General features: G+C 42.4%; 2 pseudogenes; one reads left to right on the plus strand and one right to left on the minus strand.

Annotated features, from left to right (window-relative positions):
• Positions 1-2674: 2674 nt before the first annotated feature.
• LOC138415815 (cytochrome c pseudogene) lies at positions 2675-7401 on the minus strand (annotated as a pseudogene).
• Positions 7402-9921: 2520 nt separating this feature from the next.
• On the plus strand, positions 9922-10338 carry LOC138415817 (DNA-directed RNA polymerase III subunit RPC10 pseudogene; annotated as a pseudogene).
• The last annotated feature ends 8048 nt before the right edge of the window (positions 10339-18386 follow it).

Consider the following 18386-nt stretch of genomic DNA (forward strand, 5'->3'; position numbering starts at 1 on the left):
CAGGGAGGAGGGATGAGTTTGTTTTTTACTCTAATATTCTGCTCCAACTCAGGTTGGATGAATTGTATCATGAGGCTGCAACCTCTTAGTTTGAAGGCTTTAGAGTAAAATGCAAGTACAGTTGATAAGTTACTTTTTAAGCTCTCATCAGTCATTTACACTTTCAGTTCAGTTCAGTTCAGTCGCTCAGTCGTGTCCGACTGTTTGTGACCCCATGAATCGCAGCATGCCAGGCCCTCCCTGTCCATCACCAAATCCCGGAGTTCACTCAGACTCGCATCCATCGCGTCAGTGATGCCATCCAGCCATCTCATCCTCTGTCATGCCCTTCTCCTCCTGCCCCCAATCCCTCCCAGCATCAGAGTCTTTTCCCATGAGTCAACTCTCCGCATGAGGTGGCCAAAGTACTGGAGTTTCAGCTTTAGCATCATTCCTTCCAAAGAAATCCCAGGGCTGATCTCCTTCAGAATGGACTGGTTGGATCTCCTTTGCAGTCCAAGGGACTCTCAAGAGTCTTCTCCAACACCACAGTTCAAAAGCATCAATTCTTCGGTGCTCAGCCTTCTTCACAGTCCAACTCTCACATCCATACATGACCACTGGAAAAACCATAGCCTTGACTAGATGGACCTTAGTCGGCAAAGTAACGTCTCTGTTTTTGAATATACTATCTAGGTTGGTCATAACTTTTCTTCCAAGGAGTAAGCGTCTTTTAATTTTATGGCTGCAGTCACCATCTGCAGTGATTTTGGAGCCCAAAAAATAAAGTCTGACACTGTTTCCACTCTTTCCCCATCTATTTCCCATGAAGTGATGGGACCAGATGCCATGATCTTCGTTTTCTGAATGTTGAGGTTTAAGCCAACTTTTTCACTCTCCTCTTTTACTTTCATCAAGAGGCTTTTTAGTTCCTCTTCACTTTCTGCCATAAGGGTGGTGTCATCTGCATATCTGAGGTTATTGATATTTCTCTACATTTTAGTATGAAATAAAAATCTGAATGGAGCTTGGATGGGATCCCTTTGCTCATATTTTACCCTAATCTGGCCCTTGCTCCCATCAGCAAATCTTGCCCATTATGCACCGTGTAGCCTTGCTCAGTGCTTAAATTTGAACACTTTTTTGGCTGTCCAGCCTCGCTGTTCTCCCACTTTCCTGATAGGAGATACAGGCTGTGCCACAAAATTGAGCACTTGTTTGTTTAAATTCTGCCATGCACTGTTCCATGCTGTTTTAAGGCATTTATCTTAATCGAATCTCCAAGTTCAGAGACCATGTCTTATACTTTGGGTTGCCCCTCCTTCCTCCAAACAGGGCTGCACACAGAATGTATGCTTGTTAAGTGACTTTGGTCACTCCTTGCTATCCCATGGACTGTAGCCCACTGGGCTCCTCTGTACATGGAATTCTCCAGGCAAGAATACTGCAGTGTATTGTCATTTCCTCCTCCAGGAGATCTTCTTGACCCAGGGGTCGAACTTGTGTCTCTTACATCTCTTGCACTGGCAGGCAGATTCTTTACCACTAGCATCACCTGGATGGTCCTCCATAGACTCTTGTTGGATCACAAGGAAGGTGAGGTAGAAAACCTGGGACGTCTGTGTCAGTAGAGTGTAGGGTAAGCCTTGGATCTGGAGCTGCACGAGGTAGTTGTAACCTTAAAGAGCATTGTCAGTGGGAGATGAAGCTGGGGGCTAGGAGAAAGGAGCTCAAGGATGGAGGATACAATGGAGGCAAGATGTGTAACAGAAAGTCATTTTATTTCTGTGTCTTTTTTGCTGACTCCTTTCTCTTTATTTTTTTCCTTTCAGTTTTATTGTGATACAATTGACATATAGCACTATACAAGTTTAATGTATACAGTAGAATGACTACAGTATAATGTATAATGTATAATGTATACAGTATAATATTGTGAAATGATTGCCACAGTTATCTGTCATCTCATATAGATACAAATTTCCCCTGGTAATTAGAACTTTTAGGATTTACTCTCTTAGCAACTTTCAAATATACCACATGGCAGTATTAACTATAATCATCGTGTTGTACATTACATAGTACTTATGACTGGAAGTTCCCTTTTGATCACCTTCTTCCAATTCCCTCACCTCCTGCTTCTGGTAACCACAGTGTGATCTCTTTTTATGAGCTTGGGTCTTTTGAAATTTCATATATGAGACAGCATACATTATTTGTCTTTCTCTGGCTTACTTCACCTAGCACAGTACCTTTTTTTTTTTTTGATAGAGAATTTTAATTAAATTGGCATAGTTTATAAAACCAAACAGATAAAGTGGACTTTGTCAGTATATTTTCAATCCTTGCCTTAACAGGCTAATGAACACAACCTGAAACACGTGTGAATCCTCCTCTGTTCTATGAGACAGTGAAGGGACCGTTTCAGTATTTAAATATATTAATGTAACCAGTTATAGAAATCCAAATACAAAACCAATCTCTTACAGGTTTTGAGAAGGAATGCACCATCTCCCTAAAAAGTTTAATATTCCTTATTCAAGTTCAATCATCTCTTTAGAATGGGAAAAGTGATAGTACTTGTTGAACCGGAATTACTATCAAAATTTAAAAAGCTGACCATATTTGTTTAGCCACAGACCAATCTTATTTAAATCAAGACTGTCCAACAGAATTATTCCATCAGCCGTTCATGATCTGAATTCTAGTGTATGAGATCAATTTAAATATGGTACACATAAAAAGTCATGAGACACTTCTGTTTCATAATAAATAAGGCAGTGGCCAACTATTACTGATTGGTAGCTTTTTTGAGGTAAGCTATCAAGTCCTCCCTCTCTCCCTTCTTCTTAATGCCAGCAAAGATCATCTTGGTTCCAGGGATGTACTTCTTGGGATTCTCCAAGTACTCCATCAGCGTCTCCTCTCCCCAGGTGATAGCTTTGTTTTTGTTGGCATCTGTGTAAGAGAATCCAGCAGCCTGACCTATCTTTCGTCCAAACAGACCATGGAGGTTTGGCCCAGTCTTGTGCTTCCCTCCCTTTTCCACAGTATGGCACTGGGCACACTTCTGAACAAAAATCTTCTTGCCCTTCTCAGTATCACCCACTTTTAAATCGTTCTTTTTCTGTGCGCGACCGAGAAGTTCCCCCACCTAGCACAGTACCTTTGAGGTCTATTCATGTTGTACCTAATGTCAGGTTTTCATTCTGTTATATGACTGAATAATATTCCATTGTACATATACACAACAGCTTCTTTATCCATTCGTCCTCTGTGGACACTTTAGTTGTTTCCATATCCTGGCTGTTGTAAATAATGCTACAGTGAACATGAGGGTACCAATATTTTTTCAAATTGTGTTTTCATTTTCTTCGGATAAATGCCCAGAAGTGGAATTGCTGGGTTATATAATCAAAATTTGATTTTCAGTTAAAAATCAAAATTTTTAATTTTTTGAGAAACTTCCATACTGTTTTACATGGTGGCTGCCCCGATTTACATTCCCATCGACAGTGCGCAAGTGTTCCTGTTTCTCCGCACTAACACCTGTTGCTTCTTTTTGATAATAGAAAGCCCCTTTTAAAAAGAGTTCCTCAGTAAAGGTGATTGGAGGAGACCAAAAACAGGGATGTTTTCAAGAGAAAAGACAGCAGGAAGGAACGAGACCACAGAGAAGGAGCATTTGTAGGTGAAGAGAAAGGGAGAGTTGGCGAAATACAGTCCCCAAAAGGTATGGAATCAAGGGTCTCAACAGAGGGGTTCATTTTGATTAAAAGGAGCAACCCCTGTTCTTCTGAGACAGAAGGGAAGGAAAAGTGGGTAAATGAGGACATAGAAACACTGAGAGGTGGAAAAGCAAATGGATGAGGGAAGGAGCTGGCGGACTTGATCTTCTTAAAAAATAGGGGATCAATAGTTAGGACATGGGAGCGACCTAGATGTCCATTAGCAGACGAACGGATGAGGAAGTTGCAGTATTTATACATGATGGAATATTACTCAGCTGTAAAAAGGAATGCATTTGAGTCAGTTCTAATAAGGTGGATGAACCTAGAGGCTATTAAACAGAGTGAAGTAAGTCAGATAGAGAAACAAAAATACCATATATTAACGCATATATATGGAATCTAGAAAGATGGTACCGATGATCCTACGTGTGGGGCGGCAAAGGAGACACAGACGTAAAGGACAGACTTTGGGGCCCAGTGGGAGGAGAGGGTGAGGCGATTTGAGAGAACAGCTTTGAAACATATATATTGCCGTATGTAAAACAGATAACTAGTGCCAGTTTGAAGTATGGTGCAGGGCACCCAAAACCGGTGCTCTGGGACAACCAGGAGGGAAGGGGTGGGGAGTGAGGGAGGGGTTCAGGATGGAGGGGACACATGTATACCTATGGCGAATTCATACTGATACTGATGGTTTCTTCATAATGCAAAATCCACCACAATACTGTAATTATCCTCCAATTAAAATAAGTAAATTTAGAACAAAATTGAGGATCTAGGTCCCCTTCAAGGGAGAGCATCTCACCTCTTCTCACCTCTATCCTACAGTTTGGGGCTTTATAATAGTAGAAAGAATGTTGAAGCTGGTGCTGAAATGTCAGCAAAGAGGTGTTTTAAATGTTTACTCAGAGACTCTGAGGACACTGCTTTAACTGGCTGCCAGGGGTGTGCGTCAGACCCAGTGGGTCCCTAATCCATCTGGCAGTTATGTGTCTGGTATCTATCTTCTGCTGGCCTTACTTATATCTTTAGGGATACAGCTGTGAGCAAGGAGATTCCACTCTCTTCTCAAGGAGTTTGTAGGCTGGAGGGGAGACAGACAAGCAAATAGGTAGTTTGTGGATAGAACGTGGGGAGTGTTACAATGGGGGTCAATATGGAGACTGTGTGGAGATAACTCCAGTCTTAATAGACAACTGGCACTAGTGGTAAAGAAGCCACCTGCAAATGCAGGAGATGCAAGAAATTCGATCCCTGGAGAAGAAAAGTGGCAACCCGTTCCAATATTCTTGCCTGGAAAATCCCATGGACAGAAGAGCCTGGCGGGCTATCGTCCATAGGGTTGCAAAGAGTTGGACACGACTAAGCACACACATGCAAAGGCTGTGAAGATTTTTCCAGCCTTGGTGAGTGGCAGGATCAAAGACCCAAAGGCAAGAAAGAGCCCCACATTTTTGGAAACTGAAAGTGGAACCGAATGTACCTGGAGGGAAGAGAAGATGAACAGAGTGGAAAAGTCAGGGAAGTGGGAGGAGCCAGATCACGAGGAGCACAAACTATCCCACCGGGGTCCACCCAACACACTCCAGAGTCTGGTTTTATCCTGCAAGGAGGGAGGGAGTTTGGAAACAGAGGCCAGTTAAGAAAGTAGTGACGGTGGAAATGAAAAAAATGAATAGCTTCGAGGGATTTATAGGAGGACTAATTGACAAAGCTTGTTGATTGATTGGATAAGGGAGAAATGAAAGATTCTCAAGTTTCTAGCTTGGACAACTGGGTACTGTGATGTCGCTCACTCAAAGAGGAAACATTAGACAAAGTTAGTTTATGGGGAATGATGATAAGCTTGTTTTTGAACATATGGACTTTGAGAGGCCTGTGGGAAATGCAAGTGGAAAAGGCAATGCATAGTATATGCATCTGGAGGTCTGGCCTAGAGACACTAGATTATTGGTCCTCAGTAAAAGCAGAGACATTACTTTGCCGACTAAGGTCCGTCTAATCAAGGCTATGGTTATTCCAGTGGTCATGTATGGATGTGAGAGTTGGACTGTGAAGAAGACTGAGCGCAGAAGAATTGATGCTTTTGAACTGTGGTGTTGGAGAAGACTCTTGAGAGTCCCTTGGACTGCAAGGAGATCCAACCAGTCCGTTCTGCAGGAGATCAGCCCTGGGATTTCTTTGGAAGGAATGATGCTAAAGCTGAAACTCCAGTACTTTGGCCACCTCATGTGAAGAGTTGACTCATTGGAAAAGACTCTGATGCTGGGAGAGATTGGGGGCAGGAGGAGAAGGGGACGACCGAGGATGAGATGGCTGGATGGCATCACTGACTCGATGGACGTGAGTCTGAGTGAACTCCTGGAGCTGGTGATGGACAGAGAGGCCTGGCGTGCTGCGATTCATGGGGTCGCAAAGAGTCGGACACGACTGAGCGACTGAACTAAACTGAACTGAACTGAACTGAACTGGATGATAAAGAAAGTCACAGAGTCACTGGGCTGAACCAAGGGAGAGAGGAGAATAAGAAGAGAAGCAGACGGAGCCTAGACTAGGAGAGAATCTAACCACTTGGGGAGGGCAGAGGCTGAAGGGCCTGCAAAAGAGGAACTCACACAGGAGACCAACAAGGGAAAATAGGAGGCAAAGTTGAAAGAGTGTGAAGTTACGGAATTCAAGGGAAGAAAAGGCATTTCAAGGAAGGGACAATCAAGGATGTTAGAAGCCAAGGAGAAGTCAAGGAAGAAAAGACTCAAGACTGTCTGTTGGGTCTTGCAGCCACAGGAAGATTTTAGTGATCTTGGTAAGACTGGCTTGGAGGAATGATGGGTGGATTCAGGAAAAAAAAGGAGGAAGGGAAGACAGTGAGAGGGGACCACTGTTAAAGAAGTTTAAGTAGAGGAGAAAATAGAATGACAGGTGGAGGGGCATTTGGGCTCAAGGAAAGTTTATAATTTTAAAATTTAAATTTAAAATTTTTAAAAATTGGGATAAGTTGAGTTTTAAAAAATGCTGATGGATAGGAGCCTGTACAAGAAACGCTGAAGAAGTAGAGAGAGTGAATAACTGATAGAAAAGCAGTTCCTGAGGAGGCAGGACGGAATAGAACTCAGGACAACAAGGAGGGGCCTGGACTGATGCTCACAATGGCGGGCCCTCTGCTGAGCCTTTTATGTCCATTATCTCATTTAATGCCCATAATCATCCAGTAAAATAGGTACTATCATTATCCCGATTTTTAAAGTGGGGACCAGTGTTTCACTGAGGCCCACACAATTTGCCTTAGAGCTAGTTAGTGACGGAGCTGGGACTTCAGTCTCAACAGGAGTGGAAGAGGAAAACATGGACTCAGATGCAGGCAGATTTAGTGACAGGAATCCGTGTGCATTGTCTTCCATCTTTATGAATTGGAAGCGGGGGAAGGGCCGTGGAAGGGTCAGAGGGGAGGGAGAGGTTGCCCACCTCTGTGAGCTCTGTGACAGATAAGCAGCTGTTATAGGGCCATGTCTTCAGCAACTCCTGGAAGCCAGGGAACAGAAGCAGAGGCAGCGGCCACACAGGAGTGGTTCTCACTTGTCTCTCCCTGTTTTCACCTTTCAGACCCGAGGGAGGACCTGCCTTGGAGGTGTACTAGCCAGACTGCCAATGTAGAGAGAAAGGGGCAGGAATCTCTGGTTACCTGCCAAGGCATGTCAGAACAATAGTCCTGCCAGGTCTGGAAAATCGTGGTGCAACACCCATGTCATTACCACCCCTATAATTTTTCATTGGCTTTTGGAGCAACTTTCATTTCAATTTCATTTTTGAGGTACTAAGTCTCAGTAGCATAACAGTTTTTAGTTCTCAGATGTTTCCTTTATTTCATCATTCATTTATTCATTCCACAAATATTGATTGACAGTCAGGCTGTGCTTAGTTGCTCAGTCGTGTCCAGCTCTTTGCCACCCCATGGACTGTAGCCCGCTGGGCACTTCTGTCCATGAGGATTCTCCAGGCAAGAATACCGGGGTGGGTAGCCTATCCCTTCTCCAGGGGATCTTCCCGACCCAGGAATCAAACGGGGTCTTCTGCATCGCAGACAGATTCTTTACCAGTTGGGCAACCAGGGAAGCAGTAGTGGCCAACACATCCGTTTTCCCTGTCCTCCAAAGCCAGAGAAACAAACCTATTTTAACCAGAGTGTAAGTGCCGCAAGGTCAGGGATTGATTATTTTGCTCACCACTGTATTGGCAACAGTGCCTGGCATGCAATAGATAATCAACTAACAGGTGTTGGATTCAGAAGCACTTTTAACTGTGGAGGAAAAGAAGTTGAAGCTAAAGCCCCTTCCTTCACTGGTCCCTTCCAAGGCTCTGGGAGGTGCCCTACTATGTGCTTTTGTGGTTATATGTTTTTATTTTATGTTTTTTATATTATATGTTTTATATATATGTTTTTATTAAAGTTACCAAAGAAAGATATTTTAACTACTTAAGACCTGTTTCTACTCCAACTTGCCCTCCATCACCTTTCCCTCCTGTCAAGGGATATTGGAGTGGCCACAGGCATTTGGGGATTGGGCTAAGAGGAAGCTGTGCTGGAAATACATTTAGTATGGGGTGTGGGGCACACAGTTATATGGTATGCTGTCATTTAAGTGTGGAGTTATTGCTAGCTGTCCTAGGATAGGAACAGCTTCGAGGAACACTCCCACCAACCACTCTGAAGACTTGCCCAGCATGTCACAAAGGAGCAGAGTCTGATGTGGTGTCACAAAAACGACCATCCCCTAGGCTCCTGGCACTGGAAGTTGTATGTGGTAGAGAAAGAAGGTCTTTCTTAAAGGGGGCCTCTAAAATTGTTTCAGGCCCCTCAAAATGTGGATCTGCCCTTGGGTAGATGAAAGGGTCAATCTAAGTTCTCTTGGGTTGAGAAATAATGAGCTCCTACTTTACTTGTCTTTAGTTCTTATGGACAATAGAGTTAAGTTCATACCTTATTTTTGGTCCCAGGGAAGACATCAGACCCTGCTAGTAAATGGCTCGTCTTCCTAAATGATGCTCTTGTGAGACTTCTCACTAAAGGGCAGCGAGCTTCCAATCACATCTTTAGAGCTGATATAGCCATCAAGTTCTAATACCCTATACATAACAGCCAAATAAATATTGTCACTGCCAAGTTCTTTACTAGTTGCTTTACAAACAGAATCATTACACCTTAGCTAATGGTTTTATTATTAGATTTCTGGTGGTGGTCATTCATTCGTTTGTTCATTCATTCAATAAACGTATTGAATCTTTACTATGAGTCAGGCACTGGGGGGTAAAACATTAAACAAGACACAGTCCCCTTCTTCGAAGAGCTTTTAGGCTCATTGGGAAGTGAGACATTTAAATAGGCAATGACAATCCAAGATTCGTACTAAGATGGGGGTGATGATGAGCACAGCATTTTCGAAGCACTTGGGTGGAGCACCTAACTCTGGAGGCGAGTCAGGGAAAGTTCTTTGGAAAAGCTGAGTCAACCACTTGGCAGGGATGTGGAAGCTGTCTGGGTGGGGGTTGGGAGAGGGTGAACTGGATCAAAAGTTCCCAAGTCAGGCTTATCATCACATCACCTGGGGCAGCTTTGAGACATCCAGGCCCACCCCAGACCTAGTGACTCAGAATTTCAGTGGGGTGAACCTCAGGAATCTGTCTTTTTTAACAACACCACAACCTGGCCGTGTTTTTGATCAGCCGGATCTGGTGAAGTGAATGACCTTTGTGATGGTAGGGAGGCATAAAGAGCCTTCAGGGACAGGGAAGGTCCTATGGTAGAGACTGCATTTAGATGGAGGAGCTGAGGATGGAGGCAGGCAGAGGGGATGTTCCAGGCAAGGAAACGAAAGCCTCCTATATGGACTGTTTGAACAGATTACAGGTCCTTTTAGAAGTCACTCAGCGTAGCTGGCAGTCCGTAAGGCTGCCAGCTAACTCAGACTCTGAAAGCCATTTAACAACCTGACAGAAGGCACAGAGCCAGGTGTGTTTTGCAGGGAACAGGTGTGTGAGTACCTGTGTATGAGCAGGAAGGAGAAGGCTCAGGCTGCCCTATGACCCTGCAGGGACATGCCATCCCCCAAAGTCTGGCCTTAGTCTCGCCTCCAGTTCTTCTAGTTTAAGAGGTAGTTCATTGTGTCATTTACCTTAAGACAAAAACAAAAACATTACTTAGATTTAACTCATATTTTGGCTCTTCTGCCTGGGCTGCGGGAACCGGCTGATCGTCGAGGAACGGCAGTGCTGCCATCGCTTCGCCTGCAACACCTGCCCCTACGTGCCCAACGTCACGCGCAAGGTAACAAATCGGAAGTATCCAAAACTGAAAGAAGTGGATGATGTGCTTGGTGGAGCAGCTGCCTGGGAGAATGTTGACTCTACTGCAGCGCCGTGTCCCAAGTGTGAACATCCTCGAGCCTATTTCATGCAGCTTCAGACCCGCTCTGCAGATGAGCCCATGACCACCTTCTACAAGTGCTGCAACGCTCAGTGTGGACACCGCTGGCGGGACTAAGGCCAGGATGGCCCAGCTGCGTCAGCGTCTGCGTGCTTTACTGCCCAGGGTGTATTCCCAGCTGCGAGTGTGAACTGTGTGTCCTGAGGGTCTTGGCTGGTGTGGTGGAAATCTGACCCTTTAATAAGGGTGTCTGCCCAGGGGATCAGAAGTATAGCCCGCCTCCCAGTCAGCAGATTAACTCCTTGATGTCCAGGATGTCCAAATTCTGCCCATGCTGTGTGTGGACAGGAGTATCCATCACCGAGTGCATCCTGTTTAAGGGCCTGTTCTTCCTCTTTGATGTTTATTGGGCAATTGATGTTCTCCTACCGTCAGCCAACACTCTTTAATATTTACATTGTTTGTACAACTAATAAAGTAAAACTTATTAGTTTAGTACATTAGATGCCCTTCAGTATTTAACTGTTAATTGCAAACTTATTTAATCAAAATTTATCCTGAGTATTTAATTAAAGTTAGCAGTCTTGTTATCACCTTCTCAGTGTTTTAAATGCCTTAAGAAGTAGACATCAAACCTTAAATCCCAAAACCAACTGCTATATTTAGGGCCAAACTGGTTACAGAATTGCTAATAACATGGATTTCTATTTATTATTTGTATTTTTGTTTCCTAAAATTGCAGTACATTTATTAGATTGTATGTTTTTTAATACTTTCTGTGTCCATCTTTCTACTCTAAAGAGGAAAAGGACACTAGGCTCACAGAGACAGGATTTTGATTATTGATAGATTTGTTTCTTGCTCAGGGCCTCAAATTTAATTGCTTCCAAATCTCTCTCTTTATTTTGTTGAATTATAGTTTACTTCCCTTGTGGCTCAGCTGGTAAAGAATCTGCTGGCAATTCGGGAGACCTGGGTTCAATCCTTGGGTTGGGAAGATCCCCTGGAGAAGGGAACGGCTACCCACTCCAGTATTCTGGCCTGGAAAATTCCATGGACTATACAGTCCATGGGATCGCAGTGAGTCGGACACGACTGAGCAGCTTTCACTTTTTCACTTGGCTTGGTCAAAAATTTCCTTTGGTTTTAAAGTTAAACTAAAAGACACATTTTTCATTTTCACCAAGAACCTTTATGAACAACCTGTTTGCCATTTTGTTCCACTACCCTCTGCCGTTTTTCTTTTGTCTTCCCAAAACTTTTTATCTCTTTGAGCAAAAAATTGTTCCAGCTGTCTTTTACAGTCTTCCAGGGAATTGAAATTTTTTTCTATTAAGAGAATTTTATAAAGACTGAAATAAATGGAAATCGAGGGTGCAGTGTCTAGTGAACATGGTGGATGCATCAGAACTTCCCAGCCAAGATGTAACAGTTTTGCCTGGTCATCAAAGAAATGTGTGATCTTATGTTATCCTGCTGGAAAGTTATACATTTTCTATTGACAAATTACAGATGCTGTTTGTTGAGTGCTGCTTTCAATTGGTCTAATTGGGGAGCAGTGTGAAAAGCAAAAGTAGTAGTGGTTCATTTCACTTGCCCCCTAATCTCTTCCATTCCACATTATTGTACAGTATCCACTTTTCATTGCCCATCACAACTTGCTTTAAAAACAGAACATTGTCATTTCATTTCAGTAGAGAATTGCATGTGAGAAAAGGGTCAAGGTTTTTTGTGTTTAGCTTAATGTGGAACCCAAACATTGAAGCAACTAACATAACCAAGATGGTGCAAATGATTTTCAGATCTTGATTTGAATATTTTTAATACATTGGCTCTCTCTCACATGGTATAAAGTTGACTGTTTTCAATTAACGTCTTGATTTGATCTTGATCAACTTCAATTGCTCTACCTGACTATGGAGCATCATCCAGAGAAAAATCTCCATATATAAGTTTGTAATCTCCATATGAAACTATGTAGACTAATTTTGACACGTTCAATCAATCACAGCACCTTCTCCATACACTGCACAAATCTTTTTTTTTTTTTTTGCATTTCAGGTGCATTTTTACCTTTCTTCAAATAATAAAGCATAATATGTCAAAAATGTTGCTTTCTTTCTTCCATCTTCCATATTAAAACAGCTACACAAAAATTCACCAATTTTGATGTGTTTTTTTTTTAATGCACGCTGATATGAGAGCTGTCACAATACATTCTAACAAAAATCATTTCGAAGGAAGCTAAAGACAACTAAGTGCTACTAGGAGGCTGCCCAGGTGGCACAAGTGGTAAAGAATCTTCCTGCTAATGCAGGAGATCCAAGAGCGTGGGTTCGATCCCTGGGTTGGGAAGATCCCCTGGAATAGGAAATGGCACCCCACTCCAGTATTCTTGTCTGGAAAATTCCATGGGCAGAAGAGCCTGGCGGGCTACAGTCCATAGGGTTACAAAGAGCCGGACACAACTGAGCACCACCAAGTAAGCGCTACTAGAGCCTCTTACAGAAAAAAATCAACAAACATTTTGGCCAATCCAGTAAAATTCATTCTTTTAATATATAATTTAGTGGTTTTCAATATATTCACAGAGCTGCGCAACCATCACCATTATCTAATTTTAGAATATTTTCATCACTCCTGATAGAAACTTGAACCCATTAGATGTCACTTCTCATCCCCTCTTTCCCCGTCTCTTGCCTCTCTCCCCATCCCCCAGCCATCGCCAGTCTGGTTTCTCTCGATAAACGTGTCTGTATATTTCATATAAGTGTAGTCATACTATATATGACCTTTTCATAGCATGTTTTCAAGGTTCATCCATGTTGAAGTACGTATTGGTACTTCATTCCTTTTGATGGTTCAAGAATATTCCATTGGATAGGTTTATCAATTATTCAGTTGATGGACATTTGGATTGTTTCTATCTTTTGAATGTTAGGAATAATGCAGCTATGAACATTGTGTATCAGTGTTTGTGTAAACACGGGTTTTAAATTCTCTTGGGTATATATGTTGGAGCAGAATTTATGGGTCATGTGGTAACTATATGTTTAACTTTTTGAGGAACTGCCACACTGTTTTCCAAAGCGATTGGCCGATTTTATATTCCCATCAGCAGTGTAGCAGTTCTGATTTCTTCACATCCTCTCCAACAGTTATTTTTTACCTTGTTTTCATTACAGCTTCATCCAAAGGTGGAGTGGTGCCTCATTGTGTTGATTTGCATCTCCATTATGACTAATGACATTGAGCACCTTTTCATGAGCTTATCAGCCATATGCATATTTTCTCTGGAGAAATGTCCATTCAAATCCTGTGCCCATTTTTCAGTTGTCTTTTACTGTCAAGTTGTAAGACTTCCTTATATATTCTAGATATAAATCCCTTATCAGATATATGGCCCATTCTGCAGCTGTCTTTTCACTTTCTTGATGGCATCTTTTAGAAACACAAAAGTTTTTCCTTTTGATGAATTTATCCATTTTTTTTTCTCTTGTTACTTGTGCTTGTGTGTATTTAAGAAATCATTGCCTAATCCAAGGAAATGAAAACTTATTTCTATATCTTCTAAGAGTTTTATAGTTTAGATCTTACATTTAGATTATGACCCACTTTGGATTAATTTTTATATGGTGTGATACAGGGGGTCAACTTCATTCTTTTCATGAGGATATACAGTTGTCCTATACTATTTGTTGGAAATACTCTTTATTTCCCCCTTGAGTTTTTGGCATTCATTTTGAAAATCAATTAACCATATGTGAAGGTGTATTTCTGGACCCTCAGTTCTGTTCCATTGGTCTATATCTCTATTCTTACATCAGTACTCCATTTTCTTCATCTTTGTAGTAGTTTGGAAATCAGGAAGTAGGAGTCCTCCAACTTTGTTCTTTTTCAAGATTGTTTTAAATTCTGGGTTCCTTGGATTTCCATATGAATTTTAGGACCAGCTTGTTAATTCCTGCAAAAAAAAAAAAGGCAGTTGCAATTTTAACAGGGATGTCACAGCAGTCATTTATCCTTGAAGTAGTTTCATGAGATCACTAAAAGGTCAAAGAAGGGCATAGGTGTTTTTTATCTACTTGACAGACAAGAAAATTTGAACCAAAACAGTGCATTTAAAAAACTCCTCACTTTGACAATGCTACCTATTAGGAACGGATACCTCCTAATCCCCGTGATGCCTATCTCCTTCTCTGTTCTTCTCTGTTAATGTTCAAATATTTACTTAGTGCTTGCTCTGTGCCAGGCATAGTTCTAGGTACTCAAAAATTTAGAAGTCAAGCTTAAGAGAGAACCATCTGAAGTTTGCAGTCAAACCAATTGTTATTTTTGATACAGAGACGTGATGTCCAAGCCATTTTCATGCTCTGTGCCATACAGAAAATCCCAACTAAATTTTCTTTTAATTTAAAAAGTTACCGTTGCTTTCCTGATTGCAAAATTATATCTGCTCACTTTAGATAAGAAAAGCACTGGGTCTTGGAATTTCTTAAGCTTCTGGGGATCTTGCTTGTCCCATGGGGTCTAAGTAATCTTATGACTCACAAGGTGAAACTTTGTAAAAGTTAAAGAAAAACCAGCTGCATTTTTGCAAGTAAGTGGATGATGATATCAGTTTGTGGCCTGGTATTATATGTGGGAGCCCCCCAAATTACTATTTAAAGTCTTACCCATGGAGCGGACTCACTGCCTGGGGCCCTTTCCCATTGGAACTCCAGGTTGCTGTCATTTGGGACTTTCCAGTGCTGTTCAAGTCTGGATGTAAGTGTTAAACCAATTTGCTAATGTATATACTATAAATTGTCTCTATTGTTTCTATTTCAAGCCAGGCTTCAACAATAGATGAACCATGAACTTCCTGATGTTCAAGCTGGTTTTAGAAAAGGCAGAGGAACCAGAGATCAAATTGCCAACATCCTCTGGATCATGGAAAAAGCAAGAGAGTTCCAGAAAAACATCTATTTCTGCTTTATTGACTATGCCAAAGCCTTTGACTGTGTGGATCACAATAAACTGTGGAAAATTCTGAAAGAGATGGGAATAATAGACCACCTGACCTGCCTCTTGAGAAATCTGTATGCAGGTCAGGAAGCAACAGTTAGAACTGGACATGGAACAACAGACTGACTCCAAATAGGAAAAGGAGTACGTCAAGGCTGTATATTGTCACCTTGCTTATTTAACTTATATGCAGAGTACATCATGAGAAACGCTGGGCTGGAAGAAACACAAGCTGGAATCAAGATTGCGGGAGAAATATCAATAACCTCAGATATGCAGATGACACCACCCTTATGGCAGAAAGTGAAGAGGAGCTAAAAAGTCTCTTGATGAAAGTGAAAGTGGAGAGTGAAAAAGTTGGCTTAAAGCTCAACATTCAGAAAATGAAGATCATGGCATCCGGTCCCATCACTTCATGGGAAGTAGATGGAGAAACAGTGGAAACAGTGTCAGACTTTATTTTTCTGGGCTCCAAAAATCACTGCAGATGGTGACTGCAGCCATGAAATTAAAAGACGCTTACTCCTTAGAAGAGAAGTTATGACCAACCTAGATAGCATATTTAAGAGCAGAGATATTACTTGCCGACTAAGGTCCGTCTAGTCAAGGCTATGGTTTTACCAGTGGTCATGTATGGATATGAGAGTTGGACTGAAGAAGGCTGAGCGCTAAAGAATTGATGCTTTTGAACTGTGGTGTTGGAGAAGACTCTTGAGAGTCCCTTGGACTGCAAGGAGATCCAACCAGTCCATTCTGAAGGAGATCAGCCCTGGGATTTCTTTGGAAGGAATGATGCTACAGCTGAAACTCCAGTACTTTGGCCACCTCATGTGAAGAGTTGACTCATTGGAAAAGACTTCGATGCTGGTGGGGGATTGGGGGCAGGAGGAGAAGGGGACGGCGGAGGATGAGATGGCTGGATGGCATCACTGACTCAATGGACGTAAGTCTGAGTGAACTCCAGGAGCTGGTGATGGACGGGGAGGTCTGGCGTGCTGCGATTCATGGGGTCGCAAAGAGTGGGACACAACTGAGCGACTGAACTAAACTGAACTGAATGCAAAGAAATAGAGGAAAACAATAGGATGGAAAAGACTAGGGATCTCTTCAAGAAAATTACAGATACCAAGGGAACATTTCATGCAGAGATGGGCACAATAAAGGACAGAAATAGTATGGACCTAACAGAAGCAGATGGAGACGGCAATGGCACCCCACTCCAGTACTCTTTCCTGGAAAATCCCATGGATGGAGGAGTCTGGTAGGCTGCAGTCCATGAGGTCGCTGAGGGTTGGACACGACTGAGGGACTTCACTTTCATTTTTCCCATCACTTTCATGTATTGGAGAAGGAAATGGCAACCCACTCCAGTGTTCTTTCCTGGAGAATCCCAGGGACAGGGGAGTCTGGCGGGCTGCCATCTATGGGATCACACAGAGTTGGACACGACTGAAATGACTTAGCAGCAGCAGCAGCAACAGAAGCAGAAGATATTAGGAAGAGGTGGCAAGAATACACAGAAGAACTGTACAAAAAAGATCTTTACGACCCAGATAATCACGATGGTATGATCATTAAACTAGAGCCAGACATTCTGGAAAATGAAGTCAAGTGGACCTTGGGAAGCATCACTACAAACAAAGCTAGTGGAGATGATGGAATTCCAGTTGAGCTATTTCAAATTCTAAAAGGTCATGCTGTGAAAGTGCTGCACTCAATATGCCAGCAAATTTGGAAAACTCAGCAGTGGCCACAGGACTGGAAAAGGTCAGTTTTCATTCCAATCCCAAAGAAAGGCAATGCCAAAGAATGCTCACACTACCACACAATTGCACTCATCTCACAAGCTAGTAAAGTAATGCTCAAAATTGTCCAAGCCCAGGCTTCAACACTATGTGAACTGAGAACTTCCAGATGTTCAAGCTGGATTTTGAAAAGGCAAAGGAACAGAGATCAAATTGCCAACATCCACTGGATCATCAAAAAAGCAAGAGAGTTCCAGAAAAACGTCTACTTCTGCTTTATTGACTATGCCAAAGCCTTTGACTGTGTGGACCACAATAAACTGTGGAAAATTCTGAAAGAGATGGGAATACCAGACCACCTGATCTGACCCTTGAGAAATCTGTATGCAGGTCAGGAAGCAATAGTTAGAAATGGATATGGAACAACAGACTGGTTCCAAATAAGGGAAAGAGTACATCAAGGCTGTATATTGTCACTCTGTTTATTTAACTTCTATGTAGAGTACATCATGAGAAATGCTGGGCTGGATGAAGCACAAGCTGGAATCAAGATTGCCAGGAGACATATCAATAACCTCAGATATGCAGATGACACCACCCTTATGGCAGAAAGCAAAGAATTAAAGAGCCTCTTGAGGACTTCCCTGGTGGTCCAGATGCTAACACTCCAATGCTCCCAATGCAGGGGACCCAGGTTCAATCCCTGGTCAAGGAACAGGTTCCTACATGCTGCAGCTAAAGATCCCCCATGCCACAATTAAGACCCAGGGCAGCCAAATAAATATAAATATTAAAAATAAATAAATAAAGAGCCTCTTGAAAGTGAAAGAGGAGAGTGAAAAAGCTGACTTAAAGCTGAACACTCAGAAAACTAATATCATGGCATCTGGTCCCATCACTTCATGGTAAATAGATGGGGAAACAGTGGAAACAGTGATAGACTATTTTGGGGGGCTCCCAAATCACTGCAGATGGTGATTGCAGCCATGAAATTAAAAGACACTTACTCCTTGGAAGAAAAGTTATGACCAACCTAGACAGCATATTAAAAAGCAGAAACATTACTTTGCCAACAAAGGTTCATCTAGTCAAGGCTATGGTTTTTCCAGTGGTCATGTATGGATGTGAGAGTTGGAGTATAAAGAAAGCTGAACACTGAAGAATTGATGTTTTTGAACTGTGGTGTTGGAGAAGACTCTTGAGAGTTCCTTGGACAGCAAGGAGATCAAACCAGTCCATCCTAAAGGAAATCAGTCCTGGTTGTTCCTTGGAAGGACTGATGTTGAAGCTGAAGCTCCAATACTTTGGCCACCTGGTGCCAAGAACTGACTCATTTAAAAAGACCCTTATGCTGGGAAAGATTGATGGCGGGAGGAGAAGGGGATGACAGGATGAGATGGTTGGATGTCATCACTGACTCAATGGACAGGAGTTTGAGTAAGCTCCGAGAATTGGTGATGGACAGGGAGGCCTGGCGTGCTGCAGTCCTTGGGGTTGCAAAGAGTC

The sequence above is a fragment of the Ovis canadensis genome, chromosome 12, assembly GCF_042477335.2.
Source record: "Ovis canadensis isolate MfBH-ARS-UI-01 breed Bighorn chromosome 12, ARS-UI_OviCan_v2, whole genome shotgun sequence".
Taxonomy (NCBI): domain Eukaryota; kingdom Metazoa; phylum Chordata; class Mammalia; order Artiodactyla; family Bovidae; genus Ovis; species Ovis canadensis.